The sequence below is a fragment of the Typopeltis vanoorti genome, chromosome 11 (genome assembly GCF_054136105.1).
Source record: "Typopeltis vanoorti isolate ZY-2024b chromosome 11, IOZ_Tvanoo_1.0, whole genome shotgun sequence".
NCBI classification, from domain to species: domain Eukaryota; kingdom Metazoa; phylum Arthropoda; class Arachnida; order Uropygi; family Thelyphonidae; genus Typopeltis; species Typopeltis vanoorti.
Genome location: NC_143559.1, coordinates 65948818 through 65965090, shown reverse-complemented (window position 1 = coordinate 65965090; position 16273 = coordinate 65948818). Strand labels below are relative to the sequence as shown.

At 34.8% G+C, this 16273-nt stretch overlaps 1 protein-coding gene across 1 annotated transcript in view; it reads left to right on the top strand.

Moving 5' to 3' along the window:
* The window catches only part of sav (scaffold protein salvador), a 136484-nt gene that overhangs the window by 99766 nt on the left and 20445 nt on the right, over positions 1-16273 (top strand). The window lies entirely within an intron of this gene.

Sequence of the window (16273 nt, the reverse complement as noted above, 5' to 3'; positions counted from 1 at the left end):
GGTGGTCTGAAAAGTTCTTGGCCTCGACCATAGATGGCAACACTATCAGCAAGATTTTTTTTTCTAAGTTGGTACATCTGTCATAAGCATCTATGTGAAATTGCAAACCATTCTATCATGTAGTTTGTTTTATACAGCTGTCTGAAGCAAAAGTGTTGTCTGTATTCCTTGTAATGGATAAAATTGAGTGTCATGCAGTTATAAAATTCTTTGTAAATGGTTTAATGCCAAAATTAATTCATTCAAAGTTCATACAAGTTTATGGGCACTCTTCTCCTTCATTTTTGACAATTAAGAAATGGGCTGGCGTGTTTAAACGTGGCCGTACCAGCCTTGAAGATGAGCCACTTGAAGAACTTCCAAAAAGTGTACCAACACCAGAAATCATTGATCAAGTGCACGATATGGTATTGGATGACTGGCAAGTCAAAGTGCATGAAACTGCTGAGACTATAATAAATTTAGTTTAATCCTTTATCCAAATGGGATTAAACTAAATTTATTATAGTCTATCCAAGTGAAAAATATACTTTCAACATGCTGAGACTATAGACATTTCAAAAGAACGTGTAGAATATATTTTGCATGAAGAATTGCAAATGAAAAAGCTTTGCGCAAGATGGGTGTCATGCTTGCTCATAGCAGATCAAAAACACACTCACGAAAATCTCTGAACAGTGCTGGGAGCATTTTAGCAAGAATAAAACTGATTTTGTGCGGTGGTTTATTACTATGGATGAGACTTGGATTCACCATTTCACACCAGAATCCAAACAGCAGTCAGAACAGTGGACAGAAGCCAGTCGTTCAGTGCCAAAGATGACAAAGTTGGTTCCATCAGCAGGAAAAGTCATGGCATAGAGTGTTTTGGGATGCTAAACACATTTTGTTTATTAATTATCTCAAAAATGGTAAAACAATAACTGGAGAATATTATTCTGATCTTTTAACCAGACTAGATGAAAATGTTCGTGAGAAAAGACACTGTTTGCAGAAGAAAAAAAAATCATCTTTTATCAGGACAATGCACCTTTCCAAAAAGATGTTTTGGCGATGGGAAAATTAAGGGATCTGCACTATGAATTGTTGGAACATCCACCCTATTCCCCAGATTTGGCTCCCTCTGACTTCATCTCTTCCCAAAACTAAAACTCTTTCTCGCTGATCAGCGTTTTTCTTCGAATCAAGAGGTGATTGCAGCTGTAGAGGGGTATTTTGCAGATCTTACTGAGAACTACTACAGGGACAGGATAATGGTGCTGGAGCATCACTGGAATAAATGTATTAGTCTTAAGAGAGATTATGTTGAAAAGTAAAAATAGTTTTGAAATTATGAATTCATTTTTTCATTGTTAGGCTGAGAACTTTTCAACCTCGTATTACAAGCAATGAGCTATGTTGTCCCAAATGAATATCAACTATGCTCATTAGAGCTCCTACTGCATAATTCTTTTTTAAAAAAATACAATATTTCTTACACCAATTACTAACAGTGTGCATATACTGTCTATGCACGTGCACTAAATCTTCATTTCCAAGTATGTGTGTATATGTGTGTGTGTACACACACAGGTAGTTCCTGCCTTTATGAATTAATTGGTCCCTGGTGACCGTTCGTTAAGCGGGAGCTTATTTGCCTTAGAAAAAATGCTATAAGTGAGAGTTACATTCCTAAGAAAGAATATATAAAATAAATATTAAATGATAAAAAAAAGACTTTACTGTCCAAGATTTACATATTTTAAATTAAAAAGATTCTTTGGAAAAAAAAATTAGCTCATTTCTATATCACCCGGTGAATCGGCAGTCATTGCGGTAGTAGGAGATATATTAGAAAGTTTTGGTGCATCTTTTTTTTTTTTCAAAGAAGGCCACGAGTGTCATCTGCTTCATTGACTTTCGCTTCTTTTCGTTTAAAGTAGCTCGATAGCAAGTAAAAGCATTATTCATTTCGCAGGAAAATTCACTAAATCGTTCAAAGTCTGAATCTTACGACTCAAAGATTACTTGAGCTTTTTCGAGAAGTTTAAATGCTTCTTCCAAAAACCAAGTTGGAGCATCATATTTGTTATCTTCTTTGTCTTTTTCTTCAATTCTTTCTTCTTCCTCTAATTCAAGGAGTCATTGGTGAGGGAGTTCCATGTTGTGAAATTGAACCAGCTCATTAACATCACCTTCCGAAACTTCCGTTTGCAACTGGTTATAGTCATACCTAAGATTGCTTGAGTTTCAGAATCCACGATCTTTGTTGGGTCTTCAAAGCCTTCAAAATTATCATTAAACTTAGTACAAAGTTTATGCCATACTCGTACACGCTCCTAATCACCTTTTCTGCGCACACTTTAAAATAAAAATTCCGATCCAAAAATTTCATAAAGTGAGAACTACCTGACTTTACGAAATTAATATATTGGATAATATATATACTGTATATAATATTCTTGGATAATATTCATCCAAGAATGATATATATACTGTATATAATATTCTTGGATAATATTCATCCAAGCTTGATTTGTTTTCTCAGCCTTAAGTAAAAGGCTATGTATATTCCACTAATTCAATTCCTACCCAAGGGCATATGAGAGTTGTGTAAATAACTTCTGAATGTGAATATTGTGCCAAACAAATCAGCCTTTTGCAGCTGCCCAGTTTTTAGTGCTTCTAACTTGAGTGCTTAAAGGTCAAAGCTCTATAACTGAGAGGAGACCTCCACATAGCCTTTAAAGGTAAGTGGAGAACCAACCAGGCCTTCTGACCTAATGTCCAATCCTCACCTTCTCGTGGTGCACTCTGTTGGGTATCTACCTGGATACTGAACGAACAAGGATGGGCTGACAATTTGGGTTTTTAGCGGACCAAATTGTATTCTTATTGGTTAAACCAAAATACAACATGACAAAATTTCATGCCTGCTGGGTGTCGCCCAGTTAAACAAAGCCCCCCGTTGTTTTTGCCAGGAAACCAGGGCAAACAGCAAAAAGTCAGCTACTGGAACAAATCTGAAAACACACCCCAACTCAACATCACCAGAGTTAAAGATCGGTACTATCAACATAAGAAGCCTGAATGGCAAAGAAATGGAGCTAGCCGAGGATTTAGATAAGTACCAGATCGACATAATAGGAGTGACTGAAACAAAAAAGACAAAAACCGGTGAGATCTTTCTGAACAATAAATACAAAATGTTATATTCAAACAATGACAATCAAGGAAAATGAGTAGCTATAGTATTCAACACAAAATAAGAGGCTAATCTTCTTGAATGGCAGGCAGTCTCAAGTAGAGAAATGTGGGCAAATATGAGAATGGGTAACTGGACAATGAGACTTATTTGTGCCTATGGTACCACAGAAGGTTTTACTCAGGTAGAAGTGGAGGAATTTGGAAAAATTTGGAGAAAAGAGCAAAGCTAATAATAATGGCAAATATCTGTTGGATTTCTGCTCAGGACATGGATTGGTTATTATTACCCCCATGTTCCAACATAAAAATGTGCACAAATTCACATGGAAAGAAGAGGCAAGGAATAAGAAAAGTTTTATTGACTATGTTATTGTTGATAGTGATGTTTTCTCCCTGGTGCAGGATACCAGAGTGTACAGAGGATTTGAAATTGGAAGTGATCACCATTTATGTCTTGAGCAGGATAAAATTGAATTTCATATTGAAAAGAATAACATGTAAGAAAGTTTTAAAGCGAATAAAAGTGGAACATCTTTCAGATATGAACTGTAGACTAAAATACACAAAGATTATTGAAGAAAAATGAAAGAGTTTGAGAACAGGAACCAAACCTTGGAGATTCCATGGCAAGCCTTGAAGAAAATCCTGATTGATTCAGCTAGAGAGGCATGTGGTGAAGTTGTCTGCAAGGATAGAAAAATTAAAACTCCATGGTGGACACCAGAAGTTAAAGAGGCAGTGAAGGAAAAGAAGAAAGCATATCAAAAGTTCTTAGCAAATAAGTCAGCTTGTGCTCTTAGAGAATACAGAGATAAATGTAAGAAAGCTAAACAGTGTGTAAAACTAGCTAAACAAAAGTCATTGGTGGACTTTGGAAAGAATATAGAAAATAAATATCAAGACGGTGGCAAAATATTCTGGAGGTTGTTGAAGAAGCTTAGTAATGGAGGAAAGAGTGCTGTAAAAGGAGTTAGAGATGATAAAGGTGAAATGAAAACGGGAGAAAAAGATATCCTTGAATTATGGAGAAAAACTGCTAAATGAAACAAGCAGTGATGACAGCACAGTAATAAAAAAAAAAATATAAAAAAAAAAACGCTGACCAGGCATGCAGTCAGGAATACATATCCATACTTGAAGTAGAAAAAGCTATCAAAGGCTTGAAATGTGGAAAGACGGCAGGAGTAGATGATATTCGACCAGAAATGCTGAAGTATGATGGTATAAAAGTCTTACAGTGGCTGCACTGCACAGTTCAGAATGCCTGTACAGAGGGACGATTTTCCAATGATTGGAGTAGAGCTCTCATAGTACCCATATATAAAAAGGGAAATAAAACTGAATGTGAGAATTACTGAGGTATATCCCTACTGAGTGTTCCTGGTAAGTTATATGCAAGTATACTTGAGAAACGGTTGAGAAGAATTGTGGAAGAAAAGCTTGGTGAAGAACAAGCTGGATTCAGGTCAAATGGAGGATGTCAGGATCAGATCTTCACTTTACGACATAATAGTGGAGAAATCACGGGAATATAACACAGGTCTGTATTTAAGCTTTGTCGATTTGGAAAAGGCATATGACAAAGTGCCAAGAGAGAAGCTATTCAATACGCTACAGTGATATGGTGTCGATGGGACATTATATCAAGCAATACTTAGTGTTTATTTGAGTTGTAAGTCAGCAATTAGAATTGAAGGAAGTACAGAAAGATGGTTTAATGTTAAATCTGGTGTGAGACAAGGATGTACATTATCCCCTCTGTTATTCATTATCTATATGGATCCCATTATAAAAGAAAGTGGTATTAAACATGATATCAGAATTGGAGATGTTAATGTCAGCTCTTTGCTTTATGCGGATGATGTTAAACTTCTGAATAAATCCGCTACAAGTTTGCAAGATTCCCTGACTAAAGTGAATAACTGTTGTAATAGATATGGTATGAAGGTCAACATTAAAAAGACAAAGACAATAGGTAGAATTGTTGAAAATGTCAACTGTGTTGTGAATGGAAAACCTGTGGAACAAGTAAAACATTTCAACTGCTTAGGCACGATTTTTAGTGAAGATGGTAAATTAAATATGAAAATAGACAACAGAATCAACAAAGCTGGTATGGTAGGAAGTGAATTGAATAAATTCATATGGAATAAGAGAGAAATTAGTCGGAACACTAAATTAGCTGTATACAAGACGGTTTTCAAACCAGTTTTAACTTATGGATCTGAGAGCTGGATCAGAAGTAAAACACTTGACCAAAGACTAGAGACTGCAGATATGAGAGTCCTGAGGAAGATTAGAAGCATGAACAGATGGCATCAATGGCAATATCGTATTAAAAATGAGGATATTAGGAAAGAACTTGACATTGTCAACATCCAGGAATGCGTTATCAGAGCTAATCTCAGGTGGTATGGTCACTTAAATAGAATGGGCGAGGAAAGATTAGCAAAACCAGTCTTCTCTGCCAGGTGGGCAGGAAAACGACAGAGGAAGACCAAGATATAGGTGGATTGATACGGTACAAAGTGCCTTAGATGATAGAAATATAAGATCTGATAATATTGGAGTCTTGACAAGTATCAGACTGATTTGGAGGAAAATTGTAGATAGGAAGTTAGTAATGATGTTAATTTTTCATGTAGTACTATCATATCCTGTACACCCCCTTGAGGGTACATGGCAGGAAATTGGTGATGAACTTGAGTGCTTCTAGATGTTGTTTCAATGTGGCACCTAAAGCACCTATTATTACTGGAACAACTTTTGTTTTCTTTTGCAAAATTCGTTCAACTTCGACTTGCAACTCATGATACTTTGTAATTTTTTCAGTTTCTTTTTCGTCAATTTGGCTATCTTCTGTTACTGATATTTTGATATACTGTGAAACCCTTGTTTTCACTTTTATCAATCACTGTTATATCGGATGTATTACATTCCAAGCTTTTGTCAGTCTGGATTTTGAAATCCCAGAGTATTTTAACTTTTTCATTCTCAGTCAATTTTTTGTCAACTTTGTTTCCAGTAGTCTCTTAGCTACATTATCATGCCTTTTACAGTACTCAGTTTGTGCGATTTTGCTGCATCCACTTATAATATGGTCTACCGTTTCTTCCTTTTCTTCGTACAATCTGCATTTACTGTCTTCTTGAATTTTTTGTATTTTTGCCTTTCTAACATTGATTTTAATAGCCTGTTTGTGCTAAAAAAATTACTGGCTCTGTTTCTTTCTTTAGTGCTCCATTTCTCAACCATTGCCAGGTCAAGTTGCTGTCAGTGCTGTCCTCTATGCTGTGAAGGTATTTTCTATGCAGTGCCTTATTTTCCCATCTTTCAATTCTCACTTTTACTTGGTTGGTGTTGTACTCCAATTTTGTCTCCATGGGTTTAAATAAACCCTCTTTCCTTTCCTCAGTTAGTTTTTCTGTTGTTTGCTGTAGATAATCATTCCGATTTCGTTTTTCTTCTTCAACATTCTAATAATCCTCTGCCTCCTTTTTTTGCATGATACGTAGCCTATCAATGTCACTGCGAAGATTGAGGACATGGTTGCATTGTCATTAATTTTCATGTTTTTCGGTCTAAATTCTCCACCTCTAGCTGGGTCCATTCAACAGTGCCTGCTGAATATCTCAGAACAGGTATGGCCCAAGTGTTAAAATGCTGGAAATTTGCTTTATCAAATTTCCGGCATTAAGCATTGACTTAAGGAGTTTTCTTAGTCGGCTTATGTATTCTGCTCTAGTTTTTTCTTTGATCTGATCGTGAAGACTTTCTGATGCTTCTAAAATTCCCAAATATTTGTAGCTATCTTCAAATTTTATTGCCGTGATTTTTTTGCCATTGAGCAGCTCATTTTCATTCAGATCTTCAAACATTTCTCTTGTTATTCCAGCAATTGCGCATTTGTCTAAGCCAAAATGCATTGATTTATCTTGACGGAATATGTGCACAGCATTAAGCAATGATCCGAGTTCATTCTCTGATTTTGCGTACAGTTTCAAATTGTCCATGTATAAAAGGTGAGATATCTTTGCACTTTTTTGTGCAGTTTGATAACCATGAGCAGTTTTATTTAAAATTCTAGTTAAGGGGATCAATGACAAGATAAATATTAAAGGAGATAATGAGTCTCCTTGAAAGATGCTCCTTTTTATGTTTACCTCCCCAATTTCTTCTCCAATCAGAACCAACATTGTTTTCCAATTTTTCATGCTGGTTTGCAAAAATTTTTGTATGTTTTTGCTAATACCAAATAGTTCCGTGCATTTTAAAATCCAACCATGAGGCACTGAATCAAACACTTTTTTATAATCTATCCAAGCCATATGAAGGCTGGTTTTTCTACATTTGCAATTTTTCAGAATCATTTTGTCAATCAGCAATTAGCCTTTTGTGTCTCTTGAATTTTTGCTGCTACCTTTTTGTTCATTTGAAAAAAGAGAATTTGCTTTAAGATAGCTGTATATTTTGTCAGCTAGTATGCCTGTGATTAGCTTAAAAGTTGTTGTAGGCAGGTTATTGGTTGGAATTTTTCTGACTTTGGACCTTTTTCTTTATCCTTTATGATCAAAAATGTTTGCTTGCTGTGAGCCACTCTTCTTTGCTTTGTCCTTCTAAAACATCGTTAAATTGGTTAGCAAGTCTTTCGTGCAAGCCTGTCAGATATTTCAATCAGTAGCCCATGTAATTCATTCTTCCCTGGTGTTGACCAATATTTTTATCCTTTTAGCTTGCTTTTGAACCATTTCAGTTGTTATTTTCAGTTAGTCTATTTTTTGTTCTTGATATTCATTCGTAATTTTTTCAATCCACTTTGCCTTATTATTGTGCCTCTTAGGGTTGTCCCATAGGTTTTGCCAAAATTTAAGTGTATTTTCTTTGTCTGTAGTATTTATATTTGTTTTCTTTAAGATTATCATTCCTGCAGCCATCAGTTTTCTTGTAAAATTGGTGCTGATTTGTGCAGAACATCGAATTTTATTTGTACTGTTCAATGCATGCACTGTATCTACTTATTTTAGTTTATTTTTTTGCTTCAGTTCCTCTAATACTTCATCAGTAGGTCGTGTTCTAATATCATACCTCTTTATGAGGGTATTTTGGGGTTTTGGTTTTTTCAGCTTCTTTTCCTTAAGGTTTTTCAAATTGCTCATGTCTGCTCTGAGTTTAAGAATTTTATTCTCCAGTCGATGCTTCCACTTTGGTTCCTGAGCTTTACTACTTTTGGGTTCACTAATCTTATAGCCTAATTCAGATGTTACTGCATAGGCTGTTGAGTACATAAGGTTGATTCATTTGTCCAATAGTTCCAGTACGAATAGCCCTTGCAGCTTTATTGACTTCTTATAGAAGTTCCTTCAGTTTTTTGTTGAGGTACTTGCCTCAATACTGGAAACCTAACTCGTTCCAGGTTGTTGTTCATTTGCTTGAAAATTTTCGTAGCAACTTCTTGTTCCTTCTCTGATAGATTCCTTTCAACTATTTATATATTTTCGACATTTTCAGCATTCTGCACATTTGAATCTGGTTCTGCTCCATTCATATTCTTGGTCAGTACAGTCTCCTTTTACAGCTTGAGCTTTCAGTGCTTCAAGCTGAAGTTCACTAAATATCTTGCATTTGATAATGAAGCTGCACTGCTGCATCAGCCTTTTGAATGAAATTTCTGACTTGTCAATTTTCATTCATGCTCCAGTTTTTCCTGGTAATTACTTTTGAGTTCTGCAGATCTTGCTCCTTTAGCCCACTTGTCACTAGATGTCTAGGAAGCCTAACATACATAGATACTGTGTGTGTGTGTGTGTGTGTGTGTGTGTGTGTGTGTGTGTGTGTGTGTGTGTGTGTGTACACTGTATCTATATATGTTAGGCTTCCTATATATATATATTCTGCATTGGTAATCAAGGGCTTGGAATTAGAAATGAAAGAATTGAAACATTGATCCAGTTCTGTGAAACCAGTGACTTAATAATTTATTAAGTCATTGGTTTTTTCATCGAAAAGGAAAATCATGGAAAAGCCCTGGAGACATCTATAGAAACCAAATTGACTATATAATAATGAACAAAAGATTCCAAAATGCAATAACACAAAAAAAAAAAAAAAAAACATATCCTGTAGTAAAACATAGGATGGAACCATAACCCAGTGATTAAAAAAATCAAAATAAAACTTAAGATACCAAACAACCATTCATTAGAGAAACTTGTAATTCAGACTAACTTAATAACCAAGAAGACTGCTTTATAAAAGAATTTAGAAAGTCCCTTAACTACTCTGACACCACAACTCACAGAAAATAAAGACCAATTGATGAAATTAACAAGAACAGACATAGATTCAAAAATAGCATTAATGAAGCAGCTAAAAATACGCTTCCACAATTAAAAAGAAAAAAGAATAAATCCTGGATAAATGACAAAATCTTAAAGATGATGGAACAGAGAAAAAAGTTGAAGAACAAACCCAAATATAAAATGATAGAAATAAAAAATTTTTTTTAAAATGCAAGAAAGCCAAGGAGGAATGGATTAGGAATAAATGTACAGACATAGAAAACCTTGATAGAAAGCAAAGAACTGCATGTAAAGATCAGCAAAATGAAAACGGAACAAATAAAGTAAATCATGCAAGTATCATTAGAGATTCAAAAGACCATATTCTAATAGATAAAAAAGAAATCATGAAAAGATGGGTTGGATATACAAGAAAAGTATATGAAAAACAAAGAAATAATATTCCAGTAGACAGATCTAGGACCATCCATTTTACTTTGCGCAGTTGAAAATGCCTTCAGAAAATTAAAAACACATAAAGCTGCAGGAATGCACAATATCTTGGCAGAATGGTTGAAAGCTCTAGATGAAGAAAGACTAAACTTTTTAACAAAAGTATGCAATAAGATACATGAGACTGGATTTCTGACCAAAGATGTTAACCACCATTTTTGTTCCCATTCTCAAAAAAACAAAAGCTACGAGATGTAAAGAGTTCAGGACAATTTAGCCTCATTGGTCAAGTATCAAAAGTTCTTTTATATTTTATATGTTGTTCTTGAAAGAAATAAAAGAGAAATAAATTATACACAGAGTGGCTTTAAGGAAAATGTAGGTTCAAGAGAAGGTATTTTCAACGTCAGAACCATCATAGAAAGATATTTAGAAAAACAAAAAAATGTGTATCTGTGTTTCATAGATTATAAAAAAAATAGGCATTCGACAATGTTCAACATGAGCAATTAATTGAAATTCTTTCGAAAATAAGCATGGATGGAGGAGAGATCTCAGAAGAATTCCCAGTTAGGAAATTTGTGACACATTATGTCTTGTCTCCGATTCTCTTTAATCTGCACACAAAAGAAATATTTAATAAAATTAGTAACCTCAAAAGAATCATTGTAAGAGGCAGAAATATTAATAACCTAAGATATGTAGATGACATGATTCTTCTAGCTGAAAACAAATATGACTTCAGGATTCTTATAGATGAAACCCTCAATCATCCCAATTTGAAATGGGATGATTTCGAAAATAAATAAACTAGATAAAGTGCAAACATATATATACCTTGGACACTTGATAACAGAAAATGGAAAGACAGAAGATTGGAAAATTAGAAGTAGTATTGAAATTGCAAGGTCAACCTTCAATAATATGAAAAGTCTACTGACATCTAGAGAATTAAATCTGAAAACAAGACTAAGAATCTGAATGCGAAAAAACTGGATGCCTTCAAAATGTGGATGCTGCGAAGAATTATGAGGGTATCAACGAAAGACAAAAAAGACAAATAAAGAGGTACTAGAGATGGTAGGTGAAAACATAAGCCTAATAAAAGTAATTAAAAAAGAAAAGTCAGCTATTTTGGACATATTCTTTGACACAATTGCTACAAAGGACATCTCTTGAAGGAACTATTGAGGGAAAGAGAAGGTGAGGAAGACAAAGACTGGAGTGGATGAAAAATTATAGAAGAATGGACCTATGTCATGCAAGGAATGCAGCAAAGAGGTGCAGAATAGGACATGGTGGAGACGCATGGTAGTTGATCTCCTGGAGGGAGAGGACACCTGACAAGATATATATTATTAAGAGAGACTGCCAGGGAGTGAGAAACTCATTGAAGGAAGTCATACTATTCACACCAGCTGTCGTACCTGTTCTTGAATTCATTCATGCTAGTTGCACACACAACATCCAACAGCAATCCATTTCAATCATGCACCACTCTATGAGAGAAAAATCCAGCCCTCATCCCTTTCTTGACAACATTCATTCTCAACTTGAAGGATATATATCTGTCTATATATACATTCATTCATGCAAGCACACATGTGCGCACGTGCACACAATCTTTCAGAAGTCATTGGGCATGTACAAATACAGAATGTCCATATTATCAGAAATTGATGTCTTGCTTTGTCTTTGGCCTTAATAATTAATAATTTCTGGTACAAAATTGGGATATTTTGCATCACTCTCTCTTTGAAATAAGTTATAATAATGAAGTCTTAGTCATGTCTTATAACCTGATCATTTTATAGATCAGGTTTTATAGATGTTTTTTGTTTGGACAAAAAAACAGTTTGCTATGTGTTTTTGTCCACTAAAGAATGGCAATTAAAATGCTATTGTGTAGTATATTTGTTCTAGCTTAGCATTTTACTTGTAGTGCTTTGGGTTGGGACTTTTAAGTCATTGAGTGTCTTAAGAACTGTTTGCTGTATTGGAAGTCAACTGCATTAGGTTCAAGTAGGATTCTCTGTTGTCCACTGCAGTATTCCATTATCCCCAAACCACATATTTACAATCATTGATTTCTAATGTAGAGTGTTGTTTGGAAAGTGTACAGACTGATACTAGAAAATTGCTATAATGAAGGGCATACACATTTGTCAATGTACAACAGTATTGAATCTGGCAGGCATTATTCTGTGTACTATGTCCATTAAATCTAATTCATACCACAAGAAGCAACTCGAGTAAAAAATAAAATTTAAAAAAAAAAAAAAAAAAAAAAAATTTCCAAGCACTGCCTATGCACTCAACCATCAATCAGGAAAAAAGCATGTAGCATGATATATTCCACCACAGATTTTAATCATGATCCAGATTTTATGTATAACATTTTTTTCACTTGGTTTCCTTGGTTTCAAAGTAAATTATACTTAATAAGTAATTTATTTTTGTTTAATCCTTTACCAAAGTGTAAATAGATAAAAAATCATCATCATCAAATTCCTGCCATGTACCCTCAAGGGGTGTACAGGATATGACAGTACTACATGAAAAAATTACATCATTACTAACTTCCTATCTACAATTTTCTTCCAAATCAGTCTGTTACTTGTCAAGACTCCAACATTATCAGATCTTATATTTCTATCGTCTAGGGCACGTTGCACCGTATCAATCCACCTATATCTTGTTCTTCCTCTGGGTCGTTTTCCTGCCAACCTGGCAGAGAACACTTGTTTTGCTAATCTTTCCTCTCCCATTCTATTTAAGTGACCATACCACCTGAGATTAGCTCTGCTAACGGGGAGCAGTGTTCCTTGTTTGGACAGCTTTCTCAATGCCCTGTTGAGCCATATTTTTATAAGATAGCTGAGAGAATACCATCCATTTGATCATGTTTTCTTCCCACCATTTCCATTTACCATCATTGCAAAACACAATCACTACTTTTAGCATATAATGAATCTCCTTTTTGCTGATACTCTCAGAATGAGATGATCTTCTCTTTCATCTCTCTCTCTCTCTCTCTCTCTCTCTCTCACAAAAAACATTCACCTCCTTGGGTTATCAAATGACATGTCCACATAACTGGTAACTCGTGGAAATCTGGATCTGGTTCATGAGAACATTATGCTACACTTTCAAGTAGTAGAGTTGTCTTCATCTTGGGTTCTTAATGGTATTGCACTATAATGAGATACTAGTCTCGTGGCTGATGACAAATTTGGCTACTTTTATTACATGTTTTGACTTTAAAAAAAAAAAGCCTGAAATGTTTATTAAATAGTAGTAGCAATTATTTGCATTGTCTCTTAGCTCCATATCATTAGGATGGTAAATCTGATGAATGTGTACCCTTGAAAATCAGGCCCTTAAAAACCTTTCACACCTCCTGCAATATATGTGGAGAGCCAAGGTTTTCAGTATTTATCCCAGCCAACAGATTGCTGGCCTAATCCTGTCACTGACATAGCTTTTTGTGAATGTCTTTAGATTTGAAATGAATTTTATGAAATTAACTCAATGTGAGACCACTGCCCTACTTTTTGGAGTCTTTGTAGTAGCTTTAAAAAGTTCTTCCATGTTTGGTCTCTAGAGTGAAGTTTCTGGATTATGTAGAAAATAAATAAAAAATATAAAGAAAATAACAAAATAAAAAAAAAATAAATAATAGCCCACTCACACCATATTTACAACCTATTATGAGTGGGAGTAACATAAAAACACACTACTGCCAGTGTGTTTTTATCACAGATGATTTCATTAAATCAAAATGAGCATGAAGGGGAAGGTAGATAAAACTTGGAGTAAAGCATTAAAATTCAAATTTTAATTGCATGTCTTATGATTAGAGCAACAGCTGCTGAACATCCCTTTACAGTTGCTCAGGTTCCTGTAAATTATACCTCCCATTTCTGCCAGATTTACAGGATCCCGAGCAACAGCTGCTCAATATCCCTTTACAGTTGCTCGGGTTCCTCTAAATCTGGCAGAAATGGGAGGTATAATGAATGCCAATTCTGCTGAAGAGTGGCCATGAAAATATCTGTAGAAGAGAGGAACAATGTAGAAACTTTTCTTCTATGAGAAAGTGACTGAAGAAAGTCTGTAAGATGTCCTTTCTTTTAGTTTTTGCTTTAGAAAGTAAGATCAGAACAATATTCCAAGGGTAGCTGAATTTAGAATTTATACAGAGTTATTATTCTGTGCAGAGATTTATTCTGTCCATAATATAGTGTATAGATAATATAGAGTAAGTAACTGGTCAGAAGAGAAGTACTGTCTTGAGTGAAAAAAAATGCCAACTTTTTTTTTGGAAACTGCTGATGTCCACAGGAAATGCCTTTCTCACACTGTTTTCTCAAGAGAAAACGTTTTAGTGTAAGAAACTGCTAAACAACCTCTAACCAGTTCAGAAACATATCAGTATATCCCATCTTTTCTCTTACCACTTGCCCCCACATATCATTGCTGTGTTAGAAGTTTTGCAATCTTTCTTCTGTTTTTTAAAATAATAAAAAAAAAAAAAGCCACCACCTTATTTGACATTGAAAACAGTAATAAGATTAGGTTTGTGTGTATTTATTTATTTTTTTTTGTGCATGTGTGTATTTATTTATTTTTTTGTGTGTGTGTGTGTGTGTATTTTATATTTTTCCCCTAGGATATTTAGAAATTATTTTAATCAGCTTTCATACAGTTTCACTGAAACCAAAATTTTAAAATTCAAACATTTTACATCTCCATTTTATGATAGTTTGAACTAATTATCAAGGAAAATGTACTACTATTTTCAGGATAAAAATTTTAATTTGTATTGCTTATAAAAGAAAAAAAAGTAGATAATGAGTGTTAGTCTCGACAAAATTTCAAGGTAGGTAGGTACCATCAGTATATCATGGCACATACTTTGTTCTAGTTAATAGTTAAGTTACCAACACAAGGAGTTTGGGTGTGAGAGAGAGGCAGAAGAACAGATGGATTAAAAGTTGTGCCCGACGGCTTTTGTGAAAGATTAGAAAGTATGACTGCCATTGTCGCGAGCAGTGAGGTTCTGCATTTAACTCTTTCAAAGTTAGATTTAACACTTAATGACAATTTTGCAAGGTGTTGCTCGTTTCAGTTAGATGCAAACTCTTAATGCAGTTTTTGCTCAGGTCACTTATAAGGCTGTTTTCTTGGATTCTTCTTGGAGAATTCTGACTTGATTATTGGGGATTCTGAATAGAGTGAGGAACAAAGGTTCTCATTCCAACATTGATAATTTTTGTAATTAGATCACAGCATACTCTGACCACAATCTGTCCTAATCTAAATCCCATAATCCGGATATAATCTTTGTAACTCTTCTTTGCACTCTTTCCACAGCTTCTTTATCCATTTGGAACCCGGGAGACCAAATCTGCGCACAGTAATCCAGGTGTGGTCTTATCAAAGCCTTATAAAGAAGCAAAATGACTTCCTTATCCTTACATGTAAAGGTTCACTTCAACATCACAATTTCCCTCTGAGTGTTGTATTTGCAACTTTTGCTATGTGACCTTTGAACTTTAAATTCTGCTAGTATAATATGCCACTGTAACTCTAATCATGCCACAGTGCATAACTTTACACTTACTAACATTAAACTGATAGCCATTTTCATTTGCCCAGATTTCCAGTCTATTCAAATCATTTTGTAATTGCTGAAGTAGCATCCTTGGATTGCCCTGCCTATCTTCGTATCATCGGCAAACAGTTGCACATCTGATGATAGACCCTGCTTGATGTCATTAATGTATTGTTATAAATGTTGTTTCCTGTTCTTTTTTATTGTTATGATCTAATATGTCATTATTTAGGTAGGGGACATTACTTTCTGATTCCCCTTTATGTGCCCTATCGATATTCAAACTACCTATCAATTCTGTGGCCGTCACTTAGATTGCTCATGTGTGCGAATTCGATAAACAAAGAAACTGCCCCTGGATAGAGCCAATTCCTTTATTTGAAAATCTGGAGCTGTCTCCTCGTTGGATTCTGGAAAATTTATTTGTTAGTGCCATCCAGAACCCTTAGATTAGAAAAAGCTTCTTAATCAAGGAGTGCACTCTCAGAGTGACACACGGTTATACAATCTATATAATAACAGTTACCAAGTTAGCAAAATCCCTTATTTTAAATTCTCATTGCAGTCATGGTCTTCCCCAATTAGTTAGTTCCGCTCAGGTTCTACTTAATGAGTGTGCATCGGATTCGTTCATCAGGCAATTTGTTAGGTGAAAGAAAAAGGGTTTATTCATCAAACTTTCACAATACAAATTGACAAGACTTGTTATGTAACTAAAGTAAATTTTTCTTCTAAGTTA